Consider the following 18,020-nt stretch of genomic DNA (forward strand, 5'->3'; position numbering starts at 1 on the left):
AGCTCGCTACCGCCAGGACGGTAGTGATGGCCGGGGATTTCAACTGCCCGATTGAGGAGGATGGACGCAGTTCTGGAACGGCTGCCAAGTTGGACGTCACATCCAAACTGCTCATTGAGATGGTGACCGAAGCCTCTCTTGTGGACGTGGTTGGCTCCATCGGACACGGATCCGTGAACTATTCATGGTGCCGATCCGATGGCTCGCTGCGTTCCAGGATTGACTTTGTGTTTACCTCTCGGGCGGTTGGGCGGAGTGGGCACTCGATGGTCCCCTGCTTCTTCTCTGACCACAGAGCCATTCACTTTCAAGGTGTGCTGGGCCATGGCTTCCCCATTGGCCCGGGCTCCTGGAAGCTGAACTGCTCTCTGCTGGAAAAGGGTGAGATTCTGGAGGAGCTTAGAGCTGCCTACTCCACGTGGCGGGCCTACAAGGCGGGCTTCCAGTCTGTTTCTGACTGGTGGGAATACGTTAAACTCGAGTTCCGTTTCTTCTTTCAGGCAAAGAGTCAACAACAGGCGTGTCTGAAGAGGAGGGACTTCAGGAGACTCCAGCGTGAGCTGCGTTCCCTGCAGGACCTTCTTCGATGCGGCTGGGACGTGAGAGAGGAGCTGGAGGAGACTAAGAGGAGCCTGAAAAGGCACTTCGAGGAGGAGTCCGAGCGAATTGTCTTCCGTTCCAAAGTGGAGAACCTGGAGAAGGGTGAGAAATGTAACTCGTTCTTTTTCAGGAAACTCCACGCCGGTCACACGCCCATGAATGAACTACGAGACGAGAGTGGAAACATGCGACGCGGGAAAGAGAACGTGATGAAGGTCGTCAGCGACTTCTACAGCGAACTCTACGCCCGCAAGACTACTGACCCCGAGGCCGCCGATAAGTTCCTGTCAGGTATCACTAACCATCTTGACCCTGCAGACGCGGCGGCCATGGATGTTCCTCTGACGGTGGACGAGCTGCTCTCGGCCGCCAAATCCTTTAGTTCTGGCAGGACACCGGGCAGTGACGGCCTCCCAGCAGAGCTCTATGTAGTGCTGGGAGACCTAATCTGTCCGGACCTGTTAGGGCTGTATGAGGAGATGGTGGTGGAGGGCAGAATGCCTCCATCTCTGAGGGAAGGAATGGTCACGATCCTGTACAAGCGTAAAGGAGAGAGGTGCGACCTGAAGAATTGGCGTCCCATCACCCTTCTGAACGTCGACTACAAGATCCTGGCCAAGACGATAGCAACGAGATTGAAGACTGTTATCGGACGGATCATCCACCCGGATCAGACCTGCGGCATCCCCGGACGTCGCATCGCAGACAGCCTGGCTCTCATGCGGGACACGGTCGAGTACATCAAAGCCCGCCGGGTGCACGCAGCCCTGATCTCGTTGGATCAGGAAAAGGCCTTCGACCGTGTTTCCCATGAGTTCCTGGGCAAAGCTCTGCACAGGTTAGGTTTGGGTAACATGTTTTGCTTGTATGTCCAACTAATGTATTTTGATATTCACAGCTCGGTGTTGGTGAACGGCTGGAAGACTGACCCCTTCCCGGTCCTCTCAGGGGTCAGACAAGGCTGTCCTCTGTCACCTCTTCTTTTTGTTTGTGTTATAGAACTCTTTGCAGAGGCTATCCGGCGGAATGGAGAGATCAGAGGGATCACCGCACCAGGACCAGAACGCTTCGAGGTCAAGTGCTCGCTCTACATGGACGACGTGACCGTCTTCTGCGCGGACCGGCGCTCAGTCGACACCCTCGTCCAGACCTGTGAGACCTTCGGACGGGCTTCGGGAGCCAAAGTCAACTGCGGGAAGTCGGAAGCCATGCTCTTCGGGGACTGGCAGCCGGCCTCTTCCGCCCCCTTCCCTTTCAGCATCCAGCCGGATTTCATCAAGGTTCTTGGAGTCTGGTTCGGGAAGGAAGGAGCAGCCCTCAAGTCCTGGGAGGAACGCTTGACCAAGATCACCCAACGGATCGGTCTGTGGAGCCTCAGACGCCTCACCTGTGAGGGCAAAGCACTGGTCCTGCGTAACGAGGTACTGCCCGTGCTGCAGTACACGGCCCAGGCCTGGCCCCCCCTTGCCACCGTGTGCAGGGCCATTACCAGGACGGTGTTTCGTTTTGTCTGGGGATCCAAGATGGACAGAGTAAAGCGGAGCATCATGTACAAGGATCCTCGCAAGGGTGGGAAGGGCGTACCCGATATCCCCACCCTCCTGCGATCCTCCTTCGTATGTGACTGCGTTCGCCGAACTCTGCGAGTCAAGAGAGGTTCCGCGGGTGGGTCCATGTCTCGCTTCTTCCTGCTCCCCCTTTGGAGACGGTTAGGCTGGGACAAGTGGGACAGCTCCTTCCCCTACAACTGGACGGCGCCATGGTTCTACGGAGACGTGGTTCGGTTTGTGAGGGAACACCAACTGGAGGGACTCAAGCCTGATTTGTGGAAGCCAAAGACTATCCACAAACTCATCAGAGCCAAGGACGAAATGGAGAACATTCCAGGACTTCATCACGACACACTGGAGACTGTTTGGACAAACGTGTCATCGGCTGGATTGACCAACGGGCACAAGGACTTGTCATGGATGGCGATACAGGGCGGACTGCCCGTCCGGTCATTCATGCACGCCCGGAACCTGTGCAAAACCCGGTACTGCCCAAGGTGCCCCTTCGTGGAGGAAACATCGCTGCACGCCTTTTGGGACTGCCGTTTCGCACAGCGCCTGTTGGTTGCCCTGGAGGATGACCTGAGGAACTCCGTCCCCAGAGGGAGCCTATCGTACCATTCCGTACTTTATGGACTCTTCCCTGGGACTCACACCGTTGGAGCCATCCAGGAGGCTTGGCGCCTTATGAACTGCTTTAAGGACGCTATTTGGGTCGCCAGGAACCGGCTCATCTTGAAGAGGGAGAGGATGTCTATCCAGGATTGCCGCAGGCTGATCCACAGCCTGCTCAGAGACTATTCCATCATGGACAGTCCGGACGACAGCGCCGAGGAGGAGGTTTAGACCTCTTCCATGCCCCCTCCCTCCTTTTCCCGTTATGTGCGTCTTTCAATAAAGCTTCGGGCCTGTGATTTCCCCACCCCATCCCCCTTTTCCCCTACCCCCATCCCCCAATCGCCGGTTCGTCGTTATTTATTGTCTAACTTTTTCTTTCAGCTTGAGTGTTATGGATAAGCATAGGAGTGTGATGTATAGTTTAGTGCGTCGTACTCTATGGCTATGTAAGAAGGATTGTATAGTTCTGTGTGTACGGGGCTGCGGCACTGTACACGGTTTGTTACCTTTTTGTGAGTAGTGCATGATAATAAAGATGCTGTTAAATCAAAAATCTGTTCTTATCAGTTTAATATCTGATACGTCCCCTATCTGGGGACCATATATTAAATGGATTTTTAGAACAGGGAGATGGAAAAAGAGCTTGCTCTGTCCACTCCACGCATTGACCTGGTATTGCAGTACCTCCAGGACCGGTGCACCCCTTCTTAACCCAGTTTCCAAAAGCAGAACTCAATTCACCTGATTCATATTAGCCCGGTTTAATGAATTGGAAGAAAGCATACGTCTTCATATGCACCTCAATTTGGCCCATTCACTTTTCACACTTCCTCCTTTTGTTTTTTATCTTTCACACTTTTGACTTTCTTTATTCATCCAAATAGCAAACTCATCACCATTCAACCTGACCAACTCGGCTATGTCCCGTGCTGCAGTTCTCTGTCTTATCTAGATCATTTGCAATTGAATGGAATAGATCCCTTTTGGACAAAGTGGATTCACCTGCTGCTGCAGTGACCACAGGTGTGATAAGATCTAGAATTGGCATCTGGTGCGATCTCTCCGCTTCCACTCCAAAGAAAGTTACCTGTTTATTCCTATCATGCATTGGTTTTTGGGGTTTTCTTTGAGTAATGATGATCTCTTTAGTAGTCTGTTGGCGCCCTCTCCTGGAGGAATAGTTTGCTTGCTCTTGGACATTCTAAAAGAGAGGTCATGATAGACATTGAGCTTCTGAGCTCAATTGGGGACAGTCATGGGTGATGAATGTTTGCAACCTGCTGCAAAGCCTCATACCGCAATATAAGGAACGTCAAATACTAAGAAAGGGCGGCCTATGAAAGAATTACTACTTTCAATAAGTACACTTAAACGGCTAATTGGGAATAGAAAAACTGTAAAAAGCCCTCTGAGAAAGCCCCCCTCTAACCTTTGATAGTAAGTTTTTCTGTAGTCTGCCTGTTGATGTATTTTCCGTTTGAACTGTGCACAACATGAAGAGACGGAACACTGGCGGCTTGTCACAATGCCCCCGCTGACATCACAATAGCGCTGCTGCCTAGAAAACAAGCTGCGCAGCAGAAGTTGTTCTTTGGGTGGGAGGGTGGGCTAGTGTAAGGAGGGGGCAAGCTCTTTTTTTCCCGGGTGGTAGGGGGATGACAGGAGAAGGGATGCGGGTGGTGAGAAGGGTACAGAGGGCAGGGTTTGGGGGCTGGGAAGGAAAGGGAAAAGATTAGGGTTTGGGGATGATGAAAGGGCTTTCTACGGGTAAGGATGGCAAAGGGTGGCAGTGACGGAAAGTCAGGCAACCTGTCCTGTCCGTCTTTTTGTATCGTGAATTGGAAAGACTGCAAGGGGGAGGGGAGTTGCTTGCGCCCTAAAGGAGGAGTTATTCAGATTCATTGCAGTGGGGGGCGGCGGCTGCAAAACGCACCATTCTTCTTGTTTTTGCTCTGCAAAGCAGCCTTTTCAAGGGTTGGCTTGGGTGACAAAATGTCTTCTGTAGGCGTGGGTTTGTCTCCCTATCGCTCTCTCTCCCTAAGATGTGTCCGGCATAGGCCAGGGTGCCACTCGAGGCCCAAACCAATTCTGGTTATCGCTTCTCGGCCTTTTGGCTAAGATCAAGTGTAGTATCGTTCGAAAAGGTGGTTTAAGGCTCCGGCCACCTTAGTACAATGATGCAATGCACACTGGAAGGTTGCGCTTGTTAGTACTTTGGGAGGATAGTATATCCATCTAGAGGAAACCATGGCCCTACCAGGATCGAGGCTATTAGACTGAGTAAGTGTGGGGGTTATGGTGCAATGTGCCCCAGGAATGGACACCCTGGAGGGAGTCTGAACTTGCTAGGTTGGGACTCAAGCAGGAACCAGCCATGGCAAGCAAGCCAGAGAAGGCAGCCAAGAAGGCTCAGGACCCAGGGACCTCCAGGAAGGCTCATCCAGAGGCTTCTTCGGCCCAAGAGGCCCCTACCTCCGACGCCAGCCAGCCGGAGGGAGCCCGGACGCCGCCTGAAAAGGCTCCAACCCTGGAGCCTTGGATGCGGCAGACGGTCGCCCTGAAGCTGAAGGCGGTGGATGGTAGGTTGCCGGACATGTCCAGCGACGTGTTCTGCAAGAAGATGATTCTGGATCAGGGCTTCTCCAGGGCGGAAACCCTGAGTGTCCAGACCTTCATGACTGGCATTTTTCTGGTAACCTTTGCCACGGTGAATGCCTGCAGGAGATACTGGGAGGCGATGAACGCAGCGATGCCGGACTCCCCTTTTCATTCTTTTTTAGGATCCTGTCCTATACAGAGGGATGAGAAGAGGATCACGGTCTCCATGCGGAACCCGCACACCCCAGGAAGAGACATCTCCACGTTCCTGGGACGTCTCTGCACAGTGGTGAGGGAGCCATCCCACATCCTTAACGGCAACGGATTCTGGACGGGTAAGTGGTCAGTAACCGTTCGACTCCACAGGGAACCAGCATCCGAGGATGGTCTCCAGCACCTGCCCCCGACATTCTCTCTGGGAAACTCCTTTGGTCTCATCTACTACCCGGACATGCCACACAACTGCAGGAAATGTGGCGGGAAAGGGCATTCGATGAAGACCTGCAAGGAGGACGCCTGCAGGGTTTGCCGGGTGACAGGACACAGCTCCAAGGACTGCCCAAAGAAGAAGACTTGCAACCTATGTGGACAGGCGGACCACCTTTACAAGGACTGCCCACAGCGGGAGAAATCCTGGGCAAGGGTTGCCGCGGCGACCCAGTATCGGGTAGTCACAGCTTCGTCGACCAAGGCAGCTACGACCAAGGCCACAGAGGCCAAGGACAAGGCGGCCAAGAACCCAGCGACCGTGGCTCCAGCCGATGCCCCAGCAGCCACGGAGTCCAGGGAAAAGAAGGGTAAGAAAACTGTTGCCCCCTCCCTGGCCCCCCCCCCCTGTCACCCCTGTCCAAACCCCTCCCCCCCCCGGCCAACCCTACTGAGGATTCCACTACCTCCACCTCATTTCCCTACTCCTCAGTTGGTCTCCTCACCCCCCCCCCAAAGCCCACTCTCCCTCCCCAGACCATGAGAGCAGAGGGCCTCAGCACTCTTGCACTTTTCACCGAGGAGGATTTTCCAGCTCTTGTCTCCTCAGGTACAGGCCAAAGGAAAAGGAAGGTGGAAGATAGTCCTGTCGCAGAACCTTCCAAGCTGTTCATTGTGGACCCCAATCCACCCCAGGAAGAGGAGGATGGCCTCCTCCCAGAACCGGACGTGTTGGAGCAGATGGTGGAGTCCCTTGTGGCCGAAGAAGAAATGGAGGAGTCGGAAGCCACTGAGGCACCATCCCTGCTCGATCAGCTAGAAGAAGAGGGTCTGCTGGAGATACCCTTACCAGCAGGTGCCAAAGAGGAAGAACCGCCCGACCGGAGTGGTAACTAAGGCACACCGCCTGCTCTAACTTTCTCTTTCCTCCAATGACTGCTAACATTAACATCTTTTCCATTAATGTTAGGAGCATCAGAGACAAGTTCCGACGTCAGACAATTTTTGCGTTCCTTAACACTCAGTCTAGTGATGTATTTTTCCTGCAGGAATGCTCCCTTCCCTCCTCTAGGTCCTTCAACCATCTGGCCAGGGAGTGGACCCATGGCCCATCCTACTGGTCTGGCGGGGGCGACTGTAGGTCCGCGGGGGTCGCCGTGCTGATCAGGGGAAGCGCCTTCACATTGGACTCTGTTCAGGAAATCGTCTGCGGCAGGTTACTGCTCGTGGATGGCACCTGGGCGGGAGAACCTGTCAGGTTCATCAATGTGTATGCTTCTCCTGTGAAGAGCGATCGACTGGAGCTCCTCCAAGCCCTGCGCCCTCAGCTCGCTACCGCCAGGACGGTAGTGATGGCCGGGGATTTCAACTGCCCGATTGAGGAGGATGGACGCAGTTCTGGAACGGCTGCCAAGTTGGACGTCACATCCAAACTGCTCATTGAGATGTTGACCGAAGCCTCTCTTGTGGACGTTGTTGGCTCCATCGGACACGGATCCGTGAACTATTCATGGTGCCGATCCGATGGCTCGCTGCGTTCCAGGATTGACTTTGTGTTTACCTCTCGGGCGGTTGGGCGGAGTGGGCACTCGATGGTCCCCTGCTTCTTCTCTGACCACAGAGCCATTCACTTTCAAGGTGTGCTGGGCCATGGCTTCCCCATTGGCCCGGGCTCCTGGAAGCTGAACTGCTCTCTGCTGGAAAAGGGTGAGATTCTGGAGGAGCTTAGAGCTGCCTACTCCACGTGGCGGGCCTACAAGGCGGGCTTCCAGTCTGTTTCTGACTGGTGGGAATACGTTAAACTCGAGTTCCGTTTCTTCTTTCAGGCAAAGAGTCAACAACAGGCGTGTCTGAAGAGGAGGGACTTCAGGAGACTCCAGCGTGAGCTGCGTTCCCTGCAGGACCTTCTTCGATGCGGCTGGGACGTGAGAGAGGAGCTGGAGGAGACTAAGAGGAGCCTGAAAAGGCACTTCGAGGAGGAGTCCGAGCGAATTGTCTTCCGTTCCAAAGTGGAGAACCTGGAGAAGGGTGAGAAATGTAACTCGTTCTTTTTCAGGAAACTCCACGCCGGTCACACGCCCATGAATGAACTACGAGACGAGAGTGGAAGCATACGACGCGGGAAAGAGAATGTGATGAAGGTCGTCAGCGACTTCTACAGCGAACTCTACGCCCGCAAGACTACTGACCCCGAGGCCGCCGATAAGTTCCTGTCAGGTATCACTAACCATCTTGACCCTGCAGACGCGGCGGCCATGGACGTTCCTCTGACGGTGGACGAGCTGCTCTCGGCCGCCAAATCCTTTAGTTCTGGCAGGACACCGGGCAGTGACGGCCTCCCAGCAGAGCTCTATGTAGCGCTGGGAGACCTAATCTGTCCGGACCTGTTAGGGCTGTATGAGGAGATGGTGGTGGAGGGCAGAATGCCTCCATCTCTGAGGGAAGGAATGGTCACGATCCTGTACAAGCGTAAAGGAGAGAGGTGCGACCTGAAGAATTGGCGTCCCATCACCCTTCTGAATGTCGACTACAAGATCCTGGCCAAGACGATGGCAACGAGACTGAAGACGGTTATCGGACGGATCATCCACCCGGATCAGACCTGCGGCATCCCCGGACGTCGCATCGCAGACAGCCTGGCTCTCATGCGGGACACGGTCGAGTACATCAAAGCCCGCCGGGTGCACGCAGCCCTGATCTCGTTGGATCAGGAAAAGGCCTTCGACCGTGTTTCCCATGAGTTCCTGGGCAAAGCTCTGCACAGGTTAGGTTTGGGTAACATGTTTTGTTTGTATGTCCAACTAATGTATTTTGATATTCACAGCTCGGTGTTGGTAAACGGCTGGAAGACTGACCCCTTCCCGGTCCTCTCAGGGGTCAGACAAGGCTGTCCTCTGTCACCTCTTCTTTTTGTTTGTGTTATAGAACTCTTTGCAGAGGCTATCCGGCGGAATGGAGAGATCAGAGGGATCACCGCACCAGGACCAGAACGCTTCGAGGTCAAGTGCTCGCTCTACATGGACGACGTGACCGTCTTCTGCGCGGACCGGCGCTCAGTCGACACCCTCGTCCAGACCTGTGAGACCTTCGGACGGGCTTCGGGAGCCAAAGTCAACTGCGGGAAGTCGGAAGCCATGCTCTTCGGGGACTGGCAGCCGGCCTCTTCCGCCCCCTTCCCTTTCAGCATCCAGCCGGATTTCATCAAGGTTCTTGGAGTCTGGTTCGGGAAGGAAGGAGCAGCCCTCAAGTCCTGGGAGGAACGCTTGACCAAGATCACCCAACGGATCGGTCTGTGGAGCCTCAGACGCCTCACCTGTGAGGGCAAAGCACTGGTCCTGCGTAACGAGGTACTGCCCGTGCTGCAGTACACGGCCCAGGCCTGGCCCCCCCTTGCCACCGTGTGCAGGGCCATTACCAGGACGGTGTTTCGTTTTGTCTGGGGATCCAAGATGGACAGAGTAAAGCGGAGCATCATGTACAAGGATCCTCGCAAGGGTGGGAAGGGCGTACCCGATATCCCCACCCTCCTGCGATCCTCCTTCGTATGTGACTGCGTTCGCCGAACTCTGCGAGTCAAGAGAGGTTCCGCGGGTGGGTCCATGTCTCGCTTCTTCCTGCTCCCCCTTTGGAGACGGTTAGGCTGGGACAAGTGGGACAGCTCCTTCCCCTACAACTGGACGGCGCCATGGTTCTACGGAGACGTGGTTCGGTTTGTGAGGGAACACCAACTGGAGGGACTCAAGCCTGATTTGTGGAAGCCAAAGACTATCCACAAACTCATCAGAGCCAAGGACGAAATGGAGAACATTCCAGGACTTCATCACGACACACTGGAGACTGTTTGGACAAACGTGTCATCGGCTGGATTGACCAACGGGCACAAGGACTTGTCATGGATGGCGATACAGGGCGGACTGCCCGTCCGGTCATTCATGCACGCCCGGAACCTGTGCAAAACCCGGTACTGCCCAAGGTGCCCCTTCGTGGAGGAAACATCGCTGCACGCCTTTTGGGACTGCCGTTTCGCACAGCGCCTGTTGGTTGCCCTGGAGGATGACCTGAGGAACTCCGTCCCCAGAGGGAGCCTATCGTACCATTCCGTACTTTATGGACTCTTCCCTGGGACTCACACCGTTGGAGCCATCCAGGAGGCTTGGCGCCTTATGAACTGCTTTAAGGACGTTATTTGGGTCGCCAGGAACCGGCTCATCTTGAAGAGGGAGAGGATGTCTATCCAGGATTGCCGCAGGCTGATCCACAGCCTGCTCAGAGACTATTCCATCATGGACAGTCCGGACGACAGCGCCGAGGAGGAGGTTTAGACCTCTTCCATGCCCCCTCCCTCCTTTTCCCGTTATGTGCGTCTTTCAATAAAGCTTCGGGCCTGTGACTTCCCCACCCTATCCCCCTTTTCCCCTACCCCCATCCCCCAATCGCCGGTTCGTCGTTATTTATTGTCTAACTTTTTCTTTCAGCTTGAGTGTTATGGATAAGCATAGGAGCGTGATGTATAGTTTAGTGCGTCGTACTCTATGGCTATGTAAGAAGGATTGTATATTTCTGTGTGTACGGGGCTGCGGCACTGTACACGGTTTGTTACCTTTTTGTGAGTAGTGCATGATAATAAAGATGCTGTTAAATCAAAAAATCTGTTCTTATCAGTTTAATATCTGATACGTCCCCTATCTGGGGACCATATATTAAATGGATTTTTAGAACAGGGAGATGGAAAAAGAGCTTGCTCTGTCCACTCCACGCATTGACCTGGTATTGCAGTACCTCCAGGAACGGTGCACCCCTTCTTAACCCAGTTTCCAAAAGCAGAACTCAATTCACCTGATTCATATTAGCCCGATTTAATGAATTGGAAGAAAGCATACGTCTTCATATGCACCTCAATTTGGCCCATTCACTTTTCACACTTCCTCCTTTTGTTTTTTATCTTTCACACTTTTGACTTTCTTTATTCATCCAAATAGCAAACTCATCACCACTCAACCTGACCAACTCGGCTATGTCCCCGTGCTGCAGTTCTCTGTCTTATCTAGATCATTTGCAATTGAATGGAATAGATCCCTTTTGGACAAAGTGGATTCACCTGCTGCTGCAGTGACCACAGGTGTGATAAGATCTAGAATTGGCATCTGGTGCGATCTCTCCGCTTCCACTCCAAAGAAAGTTACCTGTTTATTCCTATCATGCATTGGTTTTTGGGGTTTTCTTTGAGTAATGATGATCTCTTTAGTAGTCTGTTGGCGCCCTCTCCTGGAGGAATAGTTTGCTTGCTCTTGGACATTCTAAAAGAGAGGTCATGATAGACATTGAGCTTCTGAGCTCAATTGGGGACAGTCATGGGTGATGAATGTTTGCAACCTACTGCGAAGCCTCATACCGCAATATAAGGAACGTCAAATACTAAGAAAGGGCGGCCTATGAAAGAATTACTACTTTCAATAAGTACACTTAAACGGCTAATTGGGAATAGAAAAACTGTAAAAAGCCCTCTGAGAAAGCCCCCCTCTAACCTTTGATAGTAAGCTTTTCTGTAGTCTGCCTGTTGATGTATTTTCCGTTTGAACTGTGCACAACATGAAGAGACGGAACACTGGCGGCTTGTCACAATGCCCCCCGATGACATCACAATAGCGCTGCTGCCTAGAAAACAAGCTGCGCAGAAGAAGTTGTTCTTTGGGTGGGAGGGTGGGCTAGTGGAAGGAGGGGGCAATCTCTTTTTTTCCCGGGTGGTAGGGGGATGACAGGAGAAGGGAAGCGGGTGGTGAGAAAGGTACAGAGGGCAGGGTTTGGGGGCTGGGAAGGAAAGGGAAAAGATTAGGGTTTGGGGATGATGAAAGGGCTTTCTACGGGTAAGGATGGCAAAGGGTGGCAGTGACGGAAAGTCAGGCAACCTGTCCTGTCCGTCTTTTTGTATCGTGAATTGGAAAGACTGCAAGGGGGAGGGGAGTTGCTTGCGCCCTAAAGGAGGAGTTATTCAGATTCATTGCAGTGGGCGGCGGCTGCAAAACGCACCATTCTTCTTGTTTTTGCTCTGCAAAGCAGCCTTTTCAAGGGTTGGCTTGGGTGACAAAATGTCTTGTGTAGGCGTGGGTTTGTCTCCCTCTCGCTCTCTCTCCCTAAGATGTGTCCGGCATAGGCCAGGGTGCCACTCGAGGCCCAAACCAATTCTGGTTATCGCTTCTCGGCCTTTTGGCTAAGATCAAGTGTAGTATCTGTTCTTATCAGTTTAATATCTGATACGTCCCCTATCTGGGGACCATATATTAAATGGATTTTTAGAACAGGGAGATGGAAAAAGAGCTTGCTCTGTCCACTCCACGCATTGACCTGGTATTGCAGTACCTCCAGGAACGGTGCACCCCTTCTTAACCCAGTTTCCAAAAGCAGAACTCAATTCACCTGATTCATATTAGCCCGATTTAATGAATTGGAAGAAAGCATACGTCTTCATATGCACCTCAATTTGGCCCATTCACTTTTCACACTTCCTCCTTTTGTTTTTTATCTTTCACACTTTTGACTTTCTTTATTCATCCAAATAGCAAACTCATCACCACTCAACCTGACCAACTCGGCTATGTCCCCGTGCTGCAGTTCTCTGTCTTATCTAGATCATTTGCAATTGAATGGAATAGATCCCTTTTGGACAAAGTGGATTCACCTGCTGCTGCAGTGACCACAGGTGTGATAAGATCTAGAATTGGCATCTGGTGCGATCTCTCCGCTTCCACTCCAAAGAAAGTTACCTGTTTATTCCTATCATGCATTGGTTTTTGGGGTTTTCTTTGAGTAATGATGATCTCTTTAGTAGTCTGTTGGCGCCCTCTCCTGGAGGAATAGTTTGCTTGCTCTTGGACATTCTAAAAGAGAGGTCATGATAGACATTGAGCTTCTGAGCTCAATTGGGGACAGTCATGGGTGATGAATGTTTGCAACCTACTGCGAAGCCTCATACCGCAATATAAGGAACGTCAAATACTAAGAAAGGGCGGCCTATGAAAGAATTACTACTTTCAATAAGTACACTTAAACGGCTAATTGGGAATAGAAAAACTGTAAAAAGCCCTCTGAGAAAGCCCCCCTCTAACCTTTGATAGTAAGCTTTTCTGTAGTCTGCCTGTTGATGTATTTTCCGTTTGAACTGTGCACAACATGAAGAGACGGAACACTGGCGGCTTGTCACAATGCCCCCCGATGACATCACAATAGCGCTGCTGCCTAGAAAACAAGCTGCGCAGAAGAAGTTGTTCTTTGGGTGGGAGGGTGGGCTAGTGGAAGGAGGGGGCAATCTCTTTTTTTCCCGGGTGGTAGGGGGATGACAGGAGAAGGGAAGCGGGTGGTGAGAAAGGTACAGAGGGCAGGGTTTGGGGGCTGGGAAGGAAAGGGAAAAGATTAGGGTTTGGGGATGATGAAAGGGCTTTCTACGGGTAAGGATGGCAAAGGGTGGCAGTGACGGAAAGTCAGGCAACCTGTCCTGTCCGTCTTTTTGTATCGTGAATTGGAAAGACTGCAAGGGGGAGGGGAGTTGCTTGCGCCCTAAAGGAGGAGTTATTCAGATTCATTGCAGTGGGCGGCGGCTGCAAAACGCACCATTCTTCTTGTTTTTGCTCTGCAAAGCAGCCTTTTCAAGGGTTGGCTTGGGTGACAAAATGTCTTGTGTAGGCGTGGGTTTGTCTCCCTCTCGCTCTCTCTCCCTAAGATGTGTCCGGCATAGGCCAGGGTGCCACTCGAGGCCCAAACCAATTCTGGTTATCGCTTCTCGGCCTTTTGGCTAAGATCAAGTGTAGTATCTGTTCTTATCAGTTTAATATCTGATACGTCCCCTATCTGGGGACCATATATTAAATGGATTTTTAGAACAGGGAGATGGAAAAAGAGCTTGCTCTGTCCACTCCACGCATTGACCTGGTATTGCAGTACCTCCAGGAACGGTGCACCCCTTCTTAACCCAGTTTCCAAAAGCAGAACTCAATTCACCTGATTCATATTAGCCCGATTTAATGAATTGGAAGAAAGCATACGTCTTCATATGCACCTCAATTTGGCCCATTCACTTTTCACACTTCCTCCTTTTGTTTTTTATCTTTCACACTTTTGACTTTCTTTATTCATCCAAATAGCAAACTCATCACCACTCAACCTGACCAACTCGGCTATGTCCCCGTGCTGCAGTTCTCTGTCTTATCTAGATCATTTGCAATTGAATGGAATAGATCCCTTTTGGACAAAGTGGATTCACCTGCTGCTGCAGTGACCACAGGTGTGATAAGATCTAGAATTGGCATCTGGTGCGATCTCTCCGCTTCCACTCCAAAGAAAGTTACCTGTTTATTCCTATCATGCATTGGTTTTTGGGGTTTTCTTTGAGTAATGATGATCTCTTTAGTAGTCTGTTGGCGCCCTCTCCTGGAGGAATAGTTTGCTTGCTCTTGGACATTCTAAAAGAGAGGTCATGATAGACATTGAGCTTCTGAGCTCAATTGGGGACAGTCATGGGTGATGAATGTTTGCAACCTACTGCGAAGCCTCATACCGCAATATAAGGAACGTCAAATACTAAGAAAGGGCGGCCTATGAAAGAATTACTACTTTCAATAAGTACACTTAAACGGCTAATTGGGAATAGAAAAACTGTAAAAAGCCCTCTGAGAAAGCCCCCCTCTAACCTTTGATAGTAAGCTTTTCTGTAGTCTGCCTGTTGATGTATTTTCCGTTTGAACTGTGCACAACATGAAGAGACGGAACACTGGCGGCTTGTCACAATGCCCCCCGATGACATCACAATAGCGCTGCTGCCTAGAAAACAAGCTGCGCAGAAGAAGTTGTTCTTTGGGTGGGAGGGTGGGCTAGTGGAAGGAGGGGGCAATCTCTTTTTTTCCCGGGTGGTAGGGGGATGACAGGAGAAGGGAAGCGGGTGGTGAGAAAGGTACAGAGGGCAGGGTTTGGGGGCTGGGAAGGAAAGGGAAAAGATTAGGGTTTGGGGATGATGAAAGGGCTTTCTACGGGTAAGGATGGCAAAGGGTGGCAGTGACGGAAAGTCAGGCAACCTGTCCTGTCCGTATTTTTGTATCGTGAATTGGAAAGACTGCAAGGGGGAGGGGAGTTGCTTGCGCCCTAAAGGAGGAGTTATTCAGATTCATTGCAGTGGGCGGCGGCTGCAAAACGCACCATTCTTCTTGTTTTTGCTCTGCAAAGCAGCCTTTTCAAGGGTTGGCTTGGGTGACAAAATGTCTTGTGTAGGCGTGGGTTTGTCTCCCTCTCGCTCTCTCTCCCTAAGATGTGTCCGGCATAGGCCAGGGTGCCACTCGAGGCCCAAACCAATTCTGGTTATCGCTTCTCGGCCTTTTGGCTAAGATCAAGTGTAGTATCTGTTCTTATCAGTTTAATATCTGATACGTCCCCTATCTGGGGACCATATATTAAATGGATTTTTAGAACAGGGAGATGGAAAAAGAGCTTGCTCTGTCCACTCCACGCATTGACCTGGTATTGCAGTACCTCCAGGAACGGTGCACCCCTTCTTAACCCAGTTTCCAAAAGCAGAACTCAATTCACCTGATTCATATTAGCCCGATTTAATGAATTGGAAGAAAGCATACGTCTTCATATGCACCTCAATTTGGCCCATTCACTTTTCACACTTCCTCCTTTTGTTTTTTATCTTTCACACTTTTGACTTTCTTTATTCATCCAAATAGCAAACTCATCACCACTCAACCTGACCAACTCGGCTATGTCCCCGTGCTGCAGTTCTCTGTCTTATCTAGATCATTTGCAATTGAATGGAATAGATCCCTTTTGGACAAAGTGGATTCACCTGCTGCTGCAGTGACCACAGGTGTGATAAGATCTAGAATTGGCATCTGGTGCGATCTCTCCGCTTCCACTCCAAAGAAAGTTACCTGTTTATTCCTATCATGCATTGGTTTTTGGGGTTTTCTTTGAGTAATGATGATCTCTTTAGTAGTCTGTTGGCGCCCTCTCCTGGAGGAATAGTTTGCTTGCTCTTGGACATTCTAAAAGAGAGGTCATGATAGACATTGAGCTTCTGAGCTCAATTGGGGACAGTCATGGGTGATGAATGTTTGCAACCTACTGCGAAGCCTCATACCGCAATATAAGGAACGTCAAATACTAAGAAAGGGCGGCCTATGAAAGAATTACTACTTTCAATAAGTACACTTAAACGGCTAATTGGGAATAGAAAAACTGTAAAAAGCCCTCTGAGAAAGCCCCCCTCTAACCTTTGATAGTAAGCTTTTCTGTAGTCTGCCTGTTGATGTATTTTCCGTTTGAACTGTGCACAACATGAAGAGACGGAACACTGGCGGCTTGTCACAATGCCCCCCGATGACATCACAATAGCGCTGCTGCCTAGAAAACAAGCTGCGCAGAAGAAGTTGTTCTTTGGGTGGGAGGGTGGGCTAGTGGAAGGAGGGGGCAATCTCTTTTTTTCCCGGGTGGTAGGGGGATGACAGGAGAAGGGAAGCGGGTGGTGAGAAAGGTACAGAGGGCAGGGTTTGGGGGCTGGGAAGGAAAGGGAAAATATTAGGGTTTGGGGATGATGAAAGGGCTTTCTACGGGTAAGGATGGCAAAGGGTGGCAGTGACGGAAAGTCAGGCAACCTGTCCTGTCCGTCTTTTTGTATCGTGAATTGGAAAGACTGCAAGGGGGAGGGGAGTTGCTTGCGCCCTAAAGGAGGAGTTATTCAGATTCATTGCAGTGGGCGGCGGCTGCAAAACGCACCATTCTTCTTGTTTTTGCTCTGCAAAGCAGCCTTTTCAAGGGTTGGCTTGGGTGACAAAATGTCTTGTGTAGGCGTGGGTTTGTCTCCCTCTCGCTCTCTCTCCCTAAGATGTGTCCGGCATAGGCCAGGGTGCCACTCGAGGCCCAAACCAATTCTGGTTATCGCTTCTCGGCCTTTTGGCTAAGATCAAGTGTAGTATCTGTTCTTATCAGTTTAATATCTGATACGTCCCCTATCTGGGGACCATATATTAAATGGATTTTTAGAACAGGGAGATGGAAAAAGAGCTTGCTCTGTCCACTCCACGCATTGACCTGGTATTGCAGTACCTCCAGGAACGGTGCACCCCTTCTTAACCCAGTTTCCAAAAGCAGAACTCAATTCACCTGATTCATATTAGCCCGATTTAATGAATTGGAAGAAAGCATACGTCTTCATATGCACCTCAATTTGGCCCATTCACTTTTCACACTTCCTCCTTTTGTTTTTTATCTTTCACACTTTTGACTTTCTTTATTCATCCAAATAGCAAACTCATCACCACTCAACCTGACCAACTCGGCTATGTCCCCGTGCTGCAGTTCTCTGTCTTATCTAGATCATTTGCAATTGAATGGAATAGATCCCTTTTGGACAAAGTGGATTCACCTGCTGCTGCAGTGACCACAGGTGTGATAAGATCTAGAATTGGCATCTGGTGCGATCTCTCCGCTTCCACTCCAAAGAAAGTTACCTGTTTATTCCTATCATGCATTGGTTTTTGGGGTTTTCTTTGAGTAATGATGATCTCTTTAGTAGTCTGTTGGCGCCCTCTCCTGGAGGAATAGTTTGCTTGCTCTTGGACATTCTAAAAGAGAGGTCATGATAGACATTGAGCTTCTGAGCTCAATTGGGGACAGTCATGGGTGATGAATGTTTGCAACCTACTGCGAAGCCTCATACCGCAATATAAGGAACGTCAAATACTAAGAAAGGGCGGCCTATGAAAGAATTACTACTTTCAATAAGTACACTTAAACGGCTAATTGGGAATAGAAAAACTGTAAAAAGCCCTCTGAGAAAGCCCCCCTCTAACCTTTGATAGTAAGCTTTTCTGTAGTCTGCCTGTTGATGTATTTTCCGTTTGAACTGTGCACAACATGAAGAGACGGAACACTGGCGGCTTGTCACAATGCCCCCCGATGACATCACAATAGCGCTGCTGCCTAGAAAACAAGCTGCGCAGAAGAAGTTGTTCTTTGGGTGGGAGGGTGGGCTAGTGGAAGGAGGGGGCAATCTCTTTTTTTCCCGGGTGGTAGGGGGATGACAGGAGAAGGGAAGCGGGTGGTGAGAAAGGTACAGAGGGCAGGGTTTGGGGGCTGGGAAGGAAAGGGAAAAGATTAGGGTTTGGGGATGATGAAAGGGCTTTCTACGGGTAAGGATGGCAAAGGGTGGCAGTGACGGAAAGTCAGGCAACCTGTCCTGTC

The 18,020-nt window shown here is 50.9% G+C and overlaps 4 non-coding genes and 3 pseudogenes across 4 annotated transcripts; all 7 read left to right on the forward strand.

Annotated features, from left to right (window-relative positions):
• Positions 1–3,270: 3,270 nt before the first annotated feature.
• On the forward strand, positions 3,271–3,474 carry LOC142253046 (U2 spliceosomal RNA; annotated as a pseudogene).
• A 1,388-nt stretch (positions 3,475–4,862) lies between these two features.
• Positions 4,863–5,004, forward strand: LOC142253740 (U2 spliceosomal RNA; annotated as a pseudogene).
• A 5,384-nt stretch (positions 5,005–10,388) lies between these two features.
• Positions 10,389–10,593, forward strand: LOC142252965 (U2 spliceosomal RNA; annotated as a pseudogene).
• Positions 10,594–11,980: 1,387 nt separating this feature from the next.
• On the forward strand, positions 11,981–12,171 carry LOC142252142 (U2 spliceosomal RNA). The gene has a single exon (XR_012725533.1). It is a non-coding gene; the product is annotated as a U2 spliceosomal RNA (small nuclear RNA).
• Positions 12,172–13,558: 1,387 nt separating this feature from the next.
• Positions 13,559–13,749, forward strand: LOC142252143 (U2 spliceosomal RNA). The gene has a single exon (XR_012725534.1). It is a non-coding gene; the product is annotated as a U2 spliceosomal RNA (small nuclear RNA).
• A 1,387-nt stretch (positions 13,750–15,136) lies between these two features.
• On the forward strand, positions 15,137–15,327 carry LOC142252146 (U2 spliceosomal RNA). Its single transcript, XR_012725536.1, has one exon. It is a non-coding gene; the product is annotated as a U2 spliceosomal RNA (small nuclear RNA).
• Positions 15,328–16,714: 1,387 nt separating this feature from the next.
• LOC142252147 (U2 spliceosomal RNA) lies at positions 16,715–16,905 on the forward strand. Its single transcript, XR_012725537.1, has one exon. It is a non-coding gene; the product is annotated as a U2 spliceosomal RNA (small nuclear RNA).
• Positions 16,906–18,020: the final 1,115 nt, after the last annotated feature.

Source organism: Anomaloglossus baeobatrachus, chromosome 9 (assembly GCF_048569485.1).
Source record: "Anomaloglossus baeobatrachus isolate aAnoBae1 chromosome 9, aAnoBae1.hap1, whole genome shotgun sequence".
NCBI classification, from domain to species: Eukaryota; Metazoa; Chordata; class Amphibia; order Anura; family Aromobatidae; genus Anomaloglossus; species Anomaloglossus baeobatrachus.